This window comes from Microcaecilia unicolor, chromosome 1 (assembly GCF_901765095.1).
Source record: "Microcaecilia unicolor chromosome 1, aMicUni1.1, whole genome shotgun sequence".
NCBI lineage: Eukaryota > Metazoa > Chordata > Amphibia > Gymnophiona > Siphonopidae > Microcaecilia > Microcaecilia unicolor.
In genome coordinates, this window is record NC_044031.1 from 10,031,852 (window position 1) to 10,048,182 (window position 16,331).

At 44.7% G+C, this 16,331-nt stretch overlaps 1 pseudogene; it reads left to right on the top strand.

The window, feature by feature from the left end:
- Positions 1-720: 720 nt before the first annotated feature.
- Positions 721-16,331, top strand: part of LOC115460732 — an 87,254-nt pseudogene continuing 71,643 nt past the window's right edge.

A 16,331-nucleotide genomic window follows, 5' to 3' on the forward strand; every position in this document is an offset into this window, starting at 1 on the left:
GGATTGTAAGATTGTTTTTATGTCTTTTCCTAAAATAATACACAATGCTCTTTTTTTTTACTTTTAAGAAAAAGAGGACCCTAAAAACAGTAATACAGAGACACATAACTGGAAGCTCAGTGAGAAGCCTGAAGGGGAAAAGATGTTATCAGAAAGAGACAAAGAGAAAACTTCTTCCAGTTCTGACTGGGGAGAAAAGGAAAAGAATCAAAATAAACAAAAACCTTCACCAGGAGGCTCAGCTCTGTGTGAAAACAGTATCAGTAATCTCAAACAGGCAGGGGAAGAGGAGAGAAACCAGATGAGAGATCAAAGCTGTTCCTGTGATATTTGTCAGATATTCCTCAGCAATTATTTTGTTCTAAAATCACTTCTTAGATCTGATACTGAAGAGAGACCATCTACATGTACGGACAATGGGGGAAATGTCAGTCTAAAGAGAGAACTAGAAGGACAACAGAAAACAGTCCTAAAAGAGAAACATTTTACAGGTTCTGAATGTGGGAAAGGTTTCAATAGGAAGAAAAAGCTAATGCAACACAAGAAAACTAATAAAGAAACTACAATGTGTACATTTACAGAATATGGGAAAAGCTTTACGAACAAAGCAGACATTATAAAATATAAGAAAAACATCACTGATGAGAGAATATCTTCATGTCCTGGATGTGAGAAAAGCTCCAACAAGGAAGAAAATTTCCACCAAGGACAAAGATCAGTTTCAAGTGCTGAATGTCAGAAAAGCTTTAGTCAAGAGGAAGCAGTCATAGATCACCAAAAAGCTCAAACTGCTGGGGAACCGGACACTTCTACTAAATCTGAAGAAAGATTTTGCAGGAAGGCAACACTCTCAAAATACCAGGAAATCAAGAAAAATGAGAGATTATATACTTCTGCTGACAGTGGTATAAGTGCTTGTTGGAAAGGAAACCTCACAATGCCCAAGAGGCTTAATTCAGTAGTGAAACCATTTACCTCTACTATGTGCAGTAAAAGCTTCACTACAGACAGTCTCCGAGACCACCCAAAAACTGACACTGGAATGAACCCATTTACTTGTACTGACTGTAATAAAAGCTTCAGTCAAAAAGAACACCTCACAAAACACAAGAGAATCCACAGCATTGAGCGATTTCCATGTAATGAGTGTGGTAAAATCTTAAGTAGGAAGGGAACACTGACCATACATCAGAGAATCCACACAGGTGAGAAGCCGTTTACATGTACTGAGTGTGATAAAAGCTTTACTGAGAAGAAAAGACTGACCAGACACCAGAGACTCCACACAGGTGGGAAGCCATTTACATGTACTGACTGTGGTAAAAGCTTTAGTAAAAAGCAAACACTGACCATACACCAGAGAATCCACATAGATGAGGAGCCGTTTACATGTACTGAGTGTGGTAAAAGCTTTACTGAGAAGAAAAGACTGACCAGACACCAGAGACTCCACACAGGTGGGAAGCCATTTACATGTACTGACTGTGGTAAAAGCTTTAGTAAAAAGCAAATACTGACCATACATCAGAGAATCCACACAGGTGGGAAGCCATTTACATGCACTGACTGTGGTAAAAGCTTTAGTAAAAAGCAAACACTGACCATACATCAGAGAATCCACACAGGTGAGAAGCCATTTACATGTACTGAGTGTGGTAAAAGCTTTAATACAAAGGGAAAATTGACTGTACACCATAGAATCCACACAGGTGAGAAGCCGTTTACATGTACTGAGTGTGGTAAAAGCTTTACTGAGAAGAAAACACTGACCAAACACCAGAGAATCCACACAGGAGAGAATCCATTTACATGTAGTGAGTGTGGTAAAAGCTTTACTGAGAAGAAAACACTGACCATACACCAGAGAATCCACACAGGTGAGAATCTGTTTACATGTAGTGAGTGTGGTAAAAGCTTTACTGAGAAGCAAACACTGACCAAACACCAGAGAATGCACACAGGAGAGAAGCCGTTCACATGTAGTGAGTGTGGTAAAAGCTTTACTGAGAAGAGAACACTGACCATACACCAGAGAATCCACACAGGTGAGAATCTGTTTACATGTAGTGAGTGTGGTAAAAGCTTTACTGAGAAGAGTAAACTGACCATACACCAGAGATTCCACACAGGAGAGAAGCCATTTACATGTACTGAGTGTGGTAAAAGCTTTACTGAGAAGAAAAGACTGACCAGACACCAGAGATTTCACACAGGAGAGAAGCCGTTCACATGTAGTGAGTGTTATAAAAGCTTTACTGTGAAGCAAACACTGACCATACACCAGAGAATCCATACAGGTGAGAAGCCGTTTACATGTACTGAGTGTTATAAAAGCTTTACTGAGAAGCAAACACTGACCAAACACCAGAGAATGCACACAGGAGAGAAGCCGTTCACATGTAGTGAGTGTGGTAAAAGCTTTACTGAGAAGAGAACACTGACCAAACACCAGAGAATGCACACAGGGGTGAATCTGTTTACATGTAGTGAGTGTGGTAAAAGCTTTACTATGAAGAGAACACTGACCAAACACCAGAGAATGCACACAGGTGAGAAGCCGTTCACATGTAGTGAGTGTGGTAAAAGCTTTACTGAGAAGAAAACACTGACCATACATCAGAGAATTCACACAGTAGAAAAGCCATATAAATGTAGTGAGTGTGATAAAAGCTTTCGTAAAAAGGAAAAACTGACCACACATCAGAAAATCCATACAGGAGAGAAGCCATTTATATGTACTGAGTGTGGTAAAAGCTTTATTACGAAGGAAACACTGACCATACACCAGAGAATGCACACAGGTGAGAAGCTGTTTCCATGTACTGACTGTGGTAAAAGCTTTAGTAAAAAGCAAACACTGACCATACACCAGAGAATCCACACAGGTGAGAAGCCGTTTACATGTACTGTGTGTGGTAAAAGCTTTACTGAGAAGAAAAGACTGACCAGACACCAGAGAATCCACACAGGAGAGAAGCCGTTTACATATAGTGAGTGTGGTAAAAGCTTTACTGAGAAGCAAACACTGACCAAACATCAGAGAATTCACACAGTAGAAAAGCCATATAAATGTAGTGAGTGTGATAAAAGCTTTCGTAAAAAGGAAAAACTGACCACACATCAGAAAATCCATACAGGAGAGAAGCCATTTATATGTAATCAATGTGGTAAAAGCTTTAGTAAAAAGGGAACACTGACCATACACCAGAGAATCCACACAGGTGAGAAGCTATTTCCATGTCCTAAGCCCATCTAAGCTCAATCACTCTCAGACAATGGACTAGCAGATGTCCAGGCAGGAAGTCTTGTGATGTCATTGAGCATTTGACCTGTTGCCATGCTCCATCTCAAAGCCAGATGCCCAGAATTCAGCTACCCAGGAGCTTTCTAATTGGACCAAGGGCAACCACCTGACGATAAATGCCCAGTTCAGACACTTTAAAAGCAGGGGCTCTTTCTTTAGAAGGAGAGTTCTTCCTGGCTGTTCCTGATGCTCCTGTCCTAGTCGCCGCTGCCCTGAAGTGATTAAATCTAAAAGCAAGCTAGAATCTCCTGGAATCCTGACTTCTCAAGCTGGACATCACATCCACCTGAAAGAAACGGCTTCAAGCTCCATCAGACAGCAAATCTACAAAGAAACTTCCTGTTCCAGCAAGGATCTCCTGCATCACTCTCCATAGCAGCCTCCATCAATGTGAGTTATCCAGCTTCATTTACAATCAAACCTGTTATTTTGTAGCATACTTCCATTGGTAAAAGATCCTGTCTAAAATTGCCTCTCTATTGTAAATTTGTTATCTTGCCTGTATTAGAAATAAACATTTTCTTTTTAAAGTTAACTATCTGGCCTTTATATTGGTGAAAAGCACATGTCCTCACATGTGCAAGCTCCAAATGCTTTAAGCACATGTTCCTAAACGTACAATGCAGGTTAATGTAATTAATTCAAATTTAGTGTATTTACTTCCCCTTTTCCTTACCTTATAGGTAATTGGGGAATAATAAAACAGAATAGAATCAAAATATAAATACAGCACATGTTGCGACCACATGCTCTGCGCGATCCCCTTAAACATCATTTTGGAACTGTAACATTTCCAGTAACACCTCCAGCAAATGTTCTTTCTTTTGAAGAAGCTTAAGTAAATGGGTTACCTCCTTTGTATAGGTCTTGTGGTGCTCCACTGGGGCTAGTTTGCACAGGGCTTTTGCCATCTTAACCTGCTTCCCCAACTCCACCACCTCCTTTTCTGTACTTTTTATCTTCCTCACCCTTTTAATCAGGCCACTGGTCGGGTCCTCTGGATCCTGAAATAGTCTGTGAAATCTTCCTCCTCTGAAGAGTCACTGTCCTCCTCCTCTGACACCGGTAGGGCCTCCCGGCAGATCTCCATGACCTCTTCTCTCTCCTCCCTCTCCTTCTCTGACCTGCTCTTCTCTGGGGCCTCTCCCAGCTCTCTCCCCCCCCTCACCTGCTAGATGGCGTGCCACTGTGAGGGGGGTACCGGTCTGGGTTCCTCCCGTGGAAGCCTGCGCTCTTCGATCCACAGGGCTCCTTTCCCTCCTCTCTGAAGCCCTGCCATTGAGGGAACCACTTCTCCTGGCCTTCTGGTCCCTGATTCCAGGGGGCCCCATGGCCTGTCCTGGAGAACACGGCCCAGGGACCCTCCTCATCCTTGGGGGAAGGAGCTAGCAGATCAATATAACATCAGAAAGATTTTATTGAAGATACCGCATGTAAACAAATTGCCCGACACAGGCCGTGTTTCGCCCACCAAGGGTTGCATCAGGGGCTACAGTAAACAGTAATTCAATCTGTTTGTTTATTGTAGCCCCTGACGCAACCTTTGGTGGACGAAACACGGCCTGTGTCGGGCAATTTGTTTACATGCGGTATCTTCAATAAAATCTTTCTGATGTTATATTGATCTGCTGGCTTCTTTTTCCATAGTCCTCCAGGTTTACTTAATGGCATCAACAGATCCCAGTTCACAAAGGGTATTAAAATATGAAAGAAAAGCCGTTCACATGTAGTGAGTGTGGTAAAAGCTTTACTGAGAAGAGAACACTGACCATACACCAGAGAATCCACACAGGTGAGAATCTGTTTACATGTAGTGAGTGTGGTAAAAGCTTTACTGAGAAGAGTAAACTGACCATACACCAGAGAATCCACACAGGAGAGAAGCCATTTACATGTACTGAGTGTGGTAAAAGCTTTACTGAGAAGAAAAGACTGACCATACATCAGAGAATCCACACAGGTGAGAAGCCATTTACATGTACTGAGTGTGGTAAAAGCTTTACTGAGAAGAAAAAACTGACCATACATCAGAGAATCCACACAGGTGAGAAGCCGTTTACATGTACTGAGTGTGGTAAAAGCTTTACTGAGAAGAAAAGACTGACCAGACACCAGAGAATCCACACAGGTGGGAAGCCATTTACATGTACTGAGTGTGGTAAAAGCTTTATTGCGAAGGAAACACTGACCATACACCATAGAATCCACACAGGTGAGAATCCGTTTAAATGTACTGAGTGTGGTAAAAGCTTTAGTAAAAAGGGAAAACTGATCAGACACCAGAAAATCCATACAGGAGAGAAGCCATTTACATGTACTGACTGTGGTAAAAGCTTCAGTCAGAAAGAACACCTCACATCACACAAGAGAATCCACAGCATTGAGCGATTTCCATGTAGTGAGTGTGGTAAAAGCTTAAGTACGAAGAGAAAACTAATCAGACACCAGAGAATCCACACAGGTGAGAAGCCGTTTACATGTACTGAGTGTGGTAAAAGCTTTACTGAGAAGAAAAAACTGACCACACACCAGAGAATCCACACAGGAGAAAAGCCGTTCACATGTAGTGAGTGTTATAAAAGCTTTACTATGAAGAAAACACTGACCATACACCATAGAATCCACACAGGTGAGAAGCCGTTTACATGTACTGAGTGTGGTAAAAGCTTTACTGAGAAGAAAAAACTGACCAGACACCAGAGACTCCACACAGGTGAGAAGCCGTTTACATGTACTGAGTGTGGTAAAAGCTTTACTGAGAAGAAAAGACTGACCAGACACCAGAGAATCCACACAGGTGGGAAGCCATTTACATGTACTGAGTGTGGTAAAAGCTTTATTGCGAAGGAAACACTGACCATACACCATAGAATCCACACAGGTGAGAATCCGTTTAAATGTACTGAGTGTGGTAAAAGCTTTAGTAAAAAGGGAAAACTGATCAGACACCAGAAAATCCATACAGGAGAGAAGCCATTTACATGTACTGACTGTGGTAAAAGCTTCAGTCAGAAAGAACACCTCACATCACACAAGAGAATCCACAGCATTGAGCGATTTCCATGTAGTGAGTGTGGTAAAAGCTTAAGTACGAAGAGAAAACTAATCAGACACCAGAGAATCCACACAGGTGAGAAGCCGTTTACATGTACTGAGTGTGGTAAAAGCTTTACTGAGAAGAAAAAACTGACCACACACCAGAGAATCCACACAGGAGAAAAGCCGTTCACATGTAGTGAGTGTTATAAAAGCTTTACTATGAAGAAAACACTGACCATACACCAGAGAATCCACACAGGAGAAAAGCCATTTACATGTACTGAGTGTGGTAAAAGCTTTCTTAAAAAGCAAACACTGACCATACATCAGAGAATCCACACAGGTGAGAAGCCGTTTACATGTACTGACTGTGGTAAAAGCTTTAGTAAAAAGCAAACACTGACCATACATCAGAGAATCCACACAGGTGAGAAGCCATTTACATGTACTGAGTGTGGTAAAAGCTTTATTGCGAAGGAAACACTGACCATACACCAGAGAATCCACACAGGAGAAAAGCCATTTACATGTACTGAGTGTGGTAAAAGCTTTAGTAAAAAGGGAACACTGACCATACATCAGAGAATCCACACAGGTGAGAAGCTATTTCCATGTCCTAAGCCCATCTAAGCTCAATCACTCTCAGACAATGGACTAGCAGATGTCCAGGCAGGAAGTCTTGTGATGTCATTGAGAATGTGACCTGTTGCCATGCTCCATCTCAAAGCCAGATGCCCAGAATTCAGCTACCCAGGAGCTTTCTAATTGGACCAAGGGCAACCACCTGACGATAAATGCCCAGTTCAGACACTTTAAAAGCAGGGGCTCTTTCTTTAGAAGGAGAGTTCTTCCTGGCTGTTCCTGATGCTCCTGTCCTAGTTGCCGCTGCCCTGAAGTGATTAAATCTAAAAGCAAGCTAGAATCTCCTGGAATCCTGACTTCTCAAGCTGGACATCACATCCACCTGAAAGAAACGGCTTCAAGCTCCATCAGACAGCAAATCTACAAAGAAACTTCCTGTTCCAGCAAGGATCTCCTGCATCACTCTCCATAGCAGCCTCCATCAATGTGAGTTATCCAGCTTCATTTACAATCAAACCTGTTATTTTGTAGCATACTTCCATTGGTAAAAGATCCTGTCTAAAATTGCCTCTCTATTGTAAATTTGTTATCTTGCCTGTATTAGAAATAAACATTTTCTTTTTAAAGTTAACTATCTGGCCTTTATATTGGTGAAAAGCACATGTCCTCACATGTGCAAGCTCCAAATGCTTTAAGCACATGTTCCTAAACGTACAATGCAGGTTAATGTAATTAATTCAAATTTAGTGTATTTATTGGGGAATAATAAAACAGAATAGAATCAAAATATAAATACAGCACATGTTGCGACCACATGCTCTGAGCGATCCCCTCTATTCTTAAACATCATTTTGGAACTGTAACATTTCCAGTAACACCTCCAGCAAATGTTCTTTCTTTTGAAGAAGCTTAAGTAAACGGGTTACCTCCTTTGTATAGGTCTTGTGGTGCTCCACTGAGGCTAGTTTGCACAGGGCTTTTGCCACCTTAACCTGCTTCCCCAACTCCACCACCTCCTTTTCTGTACTTTTTATCTTCCTCACCCTTTTAATCAGGCCACTGGTCGGGTCCTCTGGATCCTGAAATAGTCCGTGAAATCTTCCTCCTCTGAAGAGTCACTGTCCTCCTCCTCTGACACCAGATCTCCATTACCTGTTTTCTCTCCTCCCTCTCCTTCTCCGACCTGCTCTTCTCTGGGGCCTCCCCCAGCTCTCTCCCCCCCTCACCTGCTAGATGGTGTTTGTTTACTGTAGCCCCTGACGCAACCCTTGGTGGGCGAAACACGGCCTGTGTCGGGCAATTTGTTTACATGCGGTATCTTCAATAAAATCTTTCTGATGTTATATTGATCTGCTGGCTTCTTTTTCCATAGTCCTCCAGGTTTACTTAATGGCATCAACAGATCCCAGTTCACAAAGGGTATTAAAATATGAAAGAAAACCTCCAGAATCCTTTTGACAAGTAGAAGGAGTGGGTGAAAATCTATCGGTGCCAAAAGGGATGGAAGCAACAGAATTTGTGAAGAGAACAAAACTTTTCAAGGAATTGGATCAGCAGGGGAGAAACAACAAATGGGATAATGTCATACCAGAGTTCAAATTATATTGCAGTGATAGGGCGGATTAAATTGGTGGAGTTATAGCACTGTATGTTAAGGAAGATTCTTGAATTGAATAGATTAAAAATTCTGCATATCACAACGGACTTTCTCTCTTGCAGCTTTGGTCCCAGGGGGGCATTACGTTTTGTTGGCAGTCGTTTTCTCCAGATGCCTGTACTACCGGGGGTATCACTCCTCCTGTTACTGCTCCTGTTGTTCTCTCACACTGCAGTCTGCCGGCTCACTGATACTCTCTGAGGGTTCTTGTCATTTCTGGCAGTCTGCTACTCTGAAGGTCTCTGGTTTTGTGGCAGTGCAGTTCCTGCTTTCTCTGTGGAGGGGTTTGCAGTTTCCAGGGTTTTATTTCTCTCCTAGGTACCTCTTCTGGTCTCTCTTCTTTTTGCATAGTCTCCTTCGCAGTTTTCCAACGATATTCCATGCCTGTGATGCCATTTTCCATGATTGGTTCCTATGAACCTAACCTGTACTTATATTGTCTTTAGATGAAAATAGTCTCTGTTAATGTACAAGGTTTAAATAATCCTATAAAACGTAAGAAGGTTTTGATGTATTTTAGAGGGCTGCAGGTTGATATTATTCTAGTTCAGGAGACGCATCTTCTTGCATCTGATGTGGCGGGATTCCAAGACCAGTTCTATTCTCTTGTTGCTGCCTCCTCTGCGGTGCATAAAAAGAATGGAGTTGCAATTCTTGCTCGCACCTCCCTTCCACTTTCCATTATAAAACAGTGCTCCGATACTGAGGGGAGATGGATATTAGTGAGCTTAAAACTGCACGATTCTAATTGGTTAGTAGGGACCTTGTATGCACCGAATTCTGACTCTCCCTCGTTTTTTCATAATATAATTACTGAGATTGTTTCCTTTGGAGCCAGCAATATTAGAGTGGTGACTTTAATCAAGTGCAGGATGTTATCCTGGATAGGAAATCCACATGTCTTCCCAGGCTGTTGAAATCATTGGATAGGTCCGGGATCTTAAGACCTCTCTGGGATTGGTGGACCCCCGGCGTCTTTTTCATCCCACAGAGAAAGACTTTACTTTTTACTCTCCTCCGCATGAGAGTTTTTCAAGGATTGACTACTTTTTTTTTTTTTTTTTAATTTAAAGAAGTCTTTATTAGGCATCGATAAATAATACAGTGCATATGTACCACAATACAGAACCATATAATCTAGAACAATCAATGTACATAGCTGTAGCACCCAAAAGGTACCAACATAATATCAATGCTAGAACAAGAAACTTATTATACTTCAATTTTTATCCAGTTTTTGTGCTTTTAACCCCCCCTTCCCACCATCACTCCCCCCCCCCTCCCCCCCCCCCCATCTATTCCCTACTACCCCCCATCTAACAACCAACACATGTCTCAACCAGAGCACCTTTGTAAAAAGGGATCCCAAACTCTGTTCCATTTATACACGGTTTTCCGTTTCACGGCAGTCAGTCTTTCCATCTCACACATATATCTTACATTGGTAATCCATCTTCGCATTGAGGGCACCAGCGGGGATTTCCAACTTTGCGCTAAATTTATTCGGGCCGCATGTAGAGCACACCTTGTCAGCATCCACTGGTCAGACGTTAGCCCTGCCGGCCTAGATCCAAGAAGGAAAACCAAAGGATGCCACTGCACAGACCGACCTAGCCACGCCTGGAGTCGTGAACTCACCCCCCTCCAGTAGGCCTGTGCCTTGGGACATAGCCACCATATATGACCTGCGGTCCCCAACCCCCCGCATTTCCTCCAACAAAATTTTGATACCTGAGCAAACATATGATTTAATCGGACCGGTGTCAGGTACCACCGGTAAAAAACCTTTATGGCGTTTTCCTGCGTGGCTACTGCCAGTGATGACCTCAAAATCTGCTTTTCCAGGGCCACCCAACCAGACTCCGGCAATGTAAACTGCAGCTCCTGCTCCCATCTCTGCCTATGTAGGAAGGACGGTTTAGCTCTGGTCCCTTGATAGGCATACAGTCTAGTTATCATACCCTGCGTGCCCTTGTCCTCTACACACATCTCCTCCAGCTGGTGGACTTCTCACCTCAAACATTCTACATATGCAGGGCTCTTCAAAAAGTGCACCAGCTGCAGGTAGGCATATCGATCCCCCTGCCCAAGCCCATAGTCGTTCATCAGTGTCTCAAAGGGCACAATAGTCTCTCCCACATGCAGCTGCCCCAATGAGTCTAATCCGGACTCCGCCCATCTGCGAAAAGTGACACTCCCTATCCCTGGTTCAAACAAAGGGTTGTCCACTATCGGAGCCAAACCCGAAACCAGTGGTTGCTTGTCTGAAAACATAAGGTCCCAATAGTGGAAAGTAGCCTTCACTGTGGGCGGAAATCTGTCTACTTGCCCTCTGTACCTACCCCCAACCCATATTAACTGTCCCAGTCTCCGAGAACCCACCAACGCTTGCTCAATGTCAACCCATACGTGGTGATCCTCCCTTTTAAACCAGGCTACTGCCGCCCTGGCCTGAGCTGCACCGTAGTACCAGAACAAGTTGGGTACCCCCAGCCCTCCCAACCGCTTACACTTATATAGCAGGGCCCTGGGCAAGCGTGGCCTCTTCTGATTCCAGATAAAGCGATTAATCGCCTCCTGTAGACCTGATAAAAATGATCTGGACAATTGCATGGGTAGGACCTGGAACAGATAAAGAAGTCTAGGCAAAATATTCATTTTTACTGCAGCAATCCGCCCGAACCAGGACAGTCCCATAGACATCCATCCGTCCAGGTCCCTCTGTACAGCTCGCTTAAGTGGCGGATAATTACTGGTGAACAACTCTGACAGGTTACCAGGCAGCTGCACTCCTAAGTATCCTAACGCTCTAGCCTCCCATTTAAAGACAAAAGACGCCTTCAAGGTGTCCATCACTCTAGAAGGAACCCCCACAGCCAATCCTGTGGACTTGTTGGCGTTCAGCTTGTACCCAGATATTGTCGCATACTCCTCTATCACCTGCATTAAATTAGGCAAGGAAATTAATGGCTTGGTTAAGGTCAAGAGAACATCGTCTGCAAATAAGGCAATTTTATATTCCCTCCCTCCCACCTGTACTCCAGCAATGTTTTCACTAGCTCGAATGGCATCCGCCAATGGTTCCATTGCCAGAGCAAACAAGAGGGGGGATAGTGGGCAGCCCTGCCTGGTTCCTCGACCCAGCCGAAATGATTCGGAGTTCCCTCCATTGATGCGCACACATGCTTGTGGTTCAGAATACAAGGCCCTAATCCACGTTCTGTAAAACTGTCCTATCCCTACTCTGTGTAGGACCTTGTCCAAGTACCCCCAGTGGACCCTATCAAATGCCTTTTCTGCATCTAATCCAAGCAGTACTATTGGTCTATCCTTCATCTGGGCTGCATAAAGAAGGTCCACTGTTCTCCTTATATTGTCCGCTGCCTGTCTTTTGGCTACAAACCCTACTTGATCCGGGTGGATCAGACCAGGAAGCACATCCCCCAATCGGTTTGCCAGGACCTTGGCTAAAATTTTCACATCAGCATTTAATATGGAGATGGGCCGATATGAGGCACACAACGTAACATCTTTACCTGGCTTAGGAATTACAGCCACCCACGCCTCCATCATAGTCTTAGGTAGGGGCACACCCTCTCTCACTGAGTTAACAATCATTGTCAGATAGGGGGCCAGCTCTACCGCGTATACCTTAAAAAATTCGTTGGTGAATCCATCCAAGCCAGGCACCTTCCCTGTGGGTAAAGTTTTAATAGCCCCAATAACCTCATCCACCCGCACCGGACATTCAAGCTCCGCCCTCTGTGGTTCGGTCAAAACCGCCAGCCCCCTAGCTCCCAGATAGGCGTCAATTTTCTCAGTCTGCACAGTGGCGTCCTCCCTGTATAGGTTCTCGTAGTATTGGGCAAAGCACTGTCTGATCTTTGCTGAGCTGTGCACCACCTGCCCCTTGCCATCTCGGGTTCTCAAAATGTGACGAGAGGATCTCAATTGTCTTAACTTGACTGCTAGTAGCCTACCAGGTTTATTAGTGTGTTCATAACAAACCTGCTTCATCCTTGCATGCGCAAATTGCAAGCTGTCTTCATGCAACGAGCTAAGCTCCAGTCTAACCGCCTGCAGTCTCCGCAGGTCCGACCAAGAACCTGTGGCCTTATACTTAGTCTCCAATGCCCCAAGTTTGTCCATACATTGGGCTAATCGAGCTTTGTGTGCCCTCGCCCTCCGACTTGCTCCCTGTATAAAATAGCCTCTCGAGACCGCCTTAAAGGCGTCCCACACCGTTCCCAGAGAGGGTCCCGAGTCTAAGTTCATATCAAAGTATTCTTTCAGAACTGGACGAAACCCAGCTACTAAGTCCGGGTCCTGTAGCAAAATGTTATTAAGCGTCCATCTTTTTTCTCTCGGTTCCTCTCTTAGGGACGGGAGAGTAGACCAGGTCGGGGCATGGTCAGATATGCTAATGTGCCCTATAGAGGACTCTCCCCCCCCCCCCCAGACAGCGCCTTGTCCAAAAAGATGTAGTCAAGCCTAGAGTAGGACAGATGGACCTGGGAATAAAATGTGTAATCTCTCCCCCTGGGGTGTGCCAGTCTCCAAGCATCATACAGGCCCAGCTCCTCCACACTATCTTTTAAGGCCTGTGAGATTTTACAATCCAGCGGGGCAGGAGGAGTAGAACGATCTAATCCAGGCTGCATGGTGGCGTTAAAGTCTCCCGCCATTATTACCTTACCCTTGGCAAAGCCCTGCATCTCTTTTCGGAGACGGAGGAAATATTCCTCCTGCCTCTCATTTGGTGCATATACACTTGCCAAGGTATACTCCTCCTGCTCCAGCACAACTTGCAGTAAGAGAAATCTTCCTTCCCTGTCCTTTCTAGAACGTACAATCTGCACCTGCACATCTTTATGAAATAGCACCGCCACCCCCCGTTTTTTAGCCCCCTTTACATCAGAGGCACACACCACCAGCGGGTACTGTTTGGAGGACAACAGGCCTTCATGTTTTTGCATTAGGTGTGTTTCTTGCAAAAAGACCATTTGAGGTTTCATCAACTGCAGTTCACGAAACAGCGCATGCCTCTTGTAAGGGGAGTTCAGCCCCTTAATGTTATAAGTAACCAATTTAAATCCCGCCATTGATTATTCTGTAAGTGCACCCCACTGCAGATGGAGGACGCCTATCCTGCCTTACACCCCCCCTCTTCCAACCCGCTTGCCTCCTGAACTTTCTGGTTCTTCTCAGTCCCTTACCTCTCCCCCCACAACTCCCTCCCACCCCCCTCCCATACCCTCCCTGACCCACAATCCAATATCCACCAACTGGTCCCATATGGCACCAATTGGGAGTTACAAGGAAGCAACCCCACCGGCCAAACATACCCACTTTTAAACAGGAGCTTAACACAACACAACTAAACACTCCCTGCGATCCCCCCTCCCGCCCCCTCCCCCTCCCTCATGCATTCTCAAACATATCAATATTTAACTTGTACCATCCTTTATTTTTCACCTCTCCCCCAAATGTCTCTCTTCTCATCACCTCCTCTCGAGGTCCCTCAGCTTCTGGTTCCACGCACAGGTTCCTTGATCTCACCTCTGTTGCTCAAGTCTTGAGCTTCCTGGGTGCTTTCTCTACCCTCTTCCACCTCTGAAGCCTTGCTTTTGTGGAGGATGCCACTTCCACTGGCAGGGTAGCTGTAGAAGCCAATCCAGCATCGTACAAGACTTTCCAGGCCTCTCCCACTCCTCGACATCTGTGCTGTGCACCTTTAAGCTCAAAACAAAGTGCAAACGGGAATGTCCACCTGTAGAGAATCTTCTCTCTCTTCAAAATCTCTATTACCGGTCTCATAGCTCTGCGCGAATTCCACATCGGGATTCTTTCTAGCTTTCTGCCATATCTGGTCCTTGCAGTTATATGAGGAGAAACGCACTACTATGTCCCGGGGTTTATTATCTCGCGCTTTCCCCAGCGCTCTATGAGCCCTGTCGATGCCCATTGCAGTGGAGTCAAAGTCTTCTCCCATCAACTGGGCACATATGGAACGCACCACCTCCGGGACTGCTTCTCGGTCGCCATTTTCAGGGACTCCTCTAAATCTTAGATTGTGTCTGCGCCCTCGATTCTCTAGATCATCTAATTTATATTGGAATTCCTCCGACTGTTCCCTTAACTTGGCAAGTTGTTTATCAACCTCCTCGTTTTTTTCCCCCTGTTCGTCTGCCTTCTCCTCCAGGACTTCCACTCGGCCTCCTAGCTCTCGCAGATCCACACTCAGAGCATCCACGTGCTCTAGGATCTCTTCTTTGGATATTCTAATTTCGGCTCGAATGGTCTCCAGGCAGCGCGCCAGATCTGCGGGGAGAGCTTGCATAGGGGCCGGTTCCATACATCCAGCACCATCCTCCCTCGAGGAAGCTGATCCGGACTCCGACGGGCAGCGTGCTTTGGGGGATGGAGGTCGCGCAAGGCCCCGCTCCGCTTGCCTCGTGGCTGGTCGGTCGTGTTCGCGTTGCTGCGCTCCACTTTTCTTGCTCATGGCGGTTTGCCTAGGACGTTCGCCAATCACTTATAGCTCCGTCCGCGTGTTTGAAGAGGTTTTCTGATTCGGATGGCACCTTTGAGAGGGTAAGGAGGCACGGAGCTCAGGGATTAAGCGGCCATTCAGCCGCGTGACGTCACTTCCTCAAGGATTGACTACTTTTTAATCTCGAATTTATTGCCACATATTTGTAATTCAGAAATACTGAGTAAGGTTTTCTCAGATCACTCGCCAATGTGTCTTAGTTTAACTGCGGTGTTGCCTAGTCGGAGTGCACCACCTTGGAGATTTAATTCTCTGCTGCTGCAGGATGATCGCTTTGTTCAATTTATTAAATCCAAGATGGATGAATTTTTTCATTTTAACCCATTGGAGGAGGGTAAAGCACTCTTGTGGTGGGATGCTTTTAAAGCTACAATTAGAGGGCATATAATTAGTTATTCTGCCATGCACGCTCGTCAGCGTAGACGAGACCTGGAGGTTAAAACTGCTCAACTTAAGCTATTGGAAGACCAGTTTGTCGTTGATAATGATTCAACGACTCTTTTGTGCTTGCAGAATTTGAGGTACTATTTTAATACCACTCTTTCTAAAGATGCGCTGGAATTAATTCATGCTCATAAGTCGACATTCTACGCTAAGAGTAATAAGGCCAGCCATCTTCTTGCGCAATACCTTAAAACTAAGAGAAATAGGATTAGGGTCTCGCAAATAGTTGACTGCGCACAGGTCATATATACCTCGGATGAAGATATTGCCCAGCAATTCCAATCGTACTACCACAAATTATATGACTCTGAGGTACATTTTTCATCAGGATCCTTTGGGGACTTTGGGAACCATCTTGATAGGCCTCTACTTGATGGGTCTCAACAGCACGCTTTGGAACAACCCTTCTCCCAACAGGAAATATTGGAGGCTATTCATTCCCTCTCTAAAGGTAAATCACCAGGTAATGATGGTCTCCCTGTGGAATTTTACCGGATGTTTGCAGATCTTCTGGTGCCCAAGTTACATATTATCTATAATTCGCTCTTACATTATGAAGGTCAAACTGGCTCTTTCTATCAATCTAAGATCATTGTTATACCCAAGCCAGATAGGGACCCGTCTAAAGTTGAGAATTATAGGCCTATTTCTTTGATTAACATTGATAACAAAATCTATGCCAAAATCTTGGCCTTGCGCCTTCAACATATTGTGCCGGATATCATCCATAGAGATCAAAATGGGTTTACGAT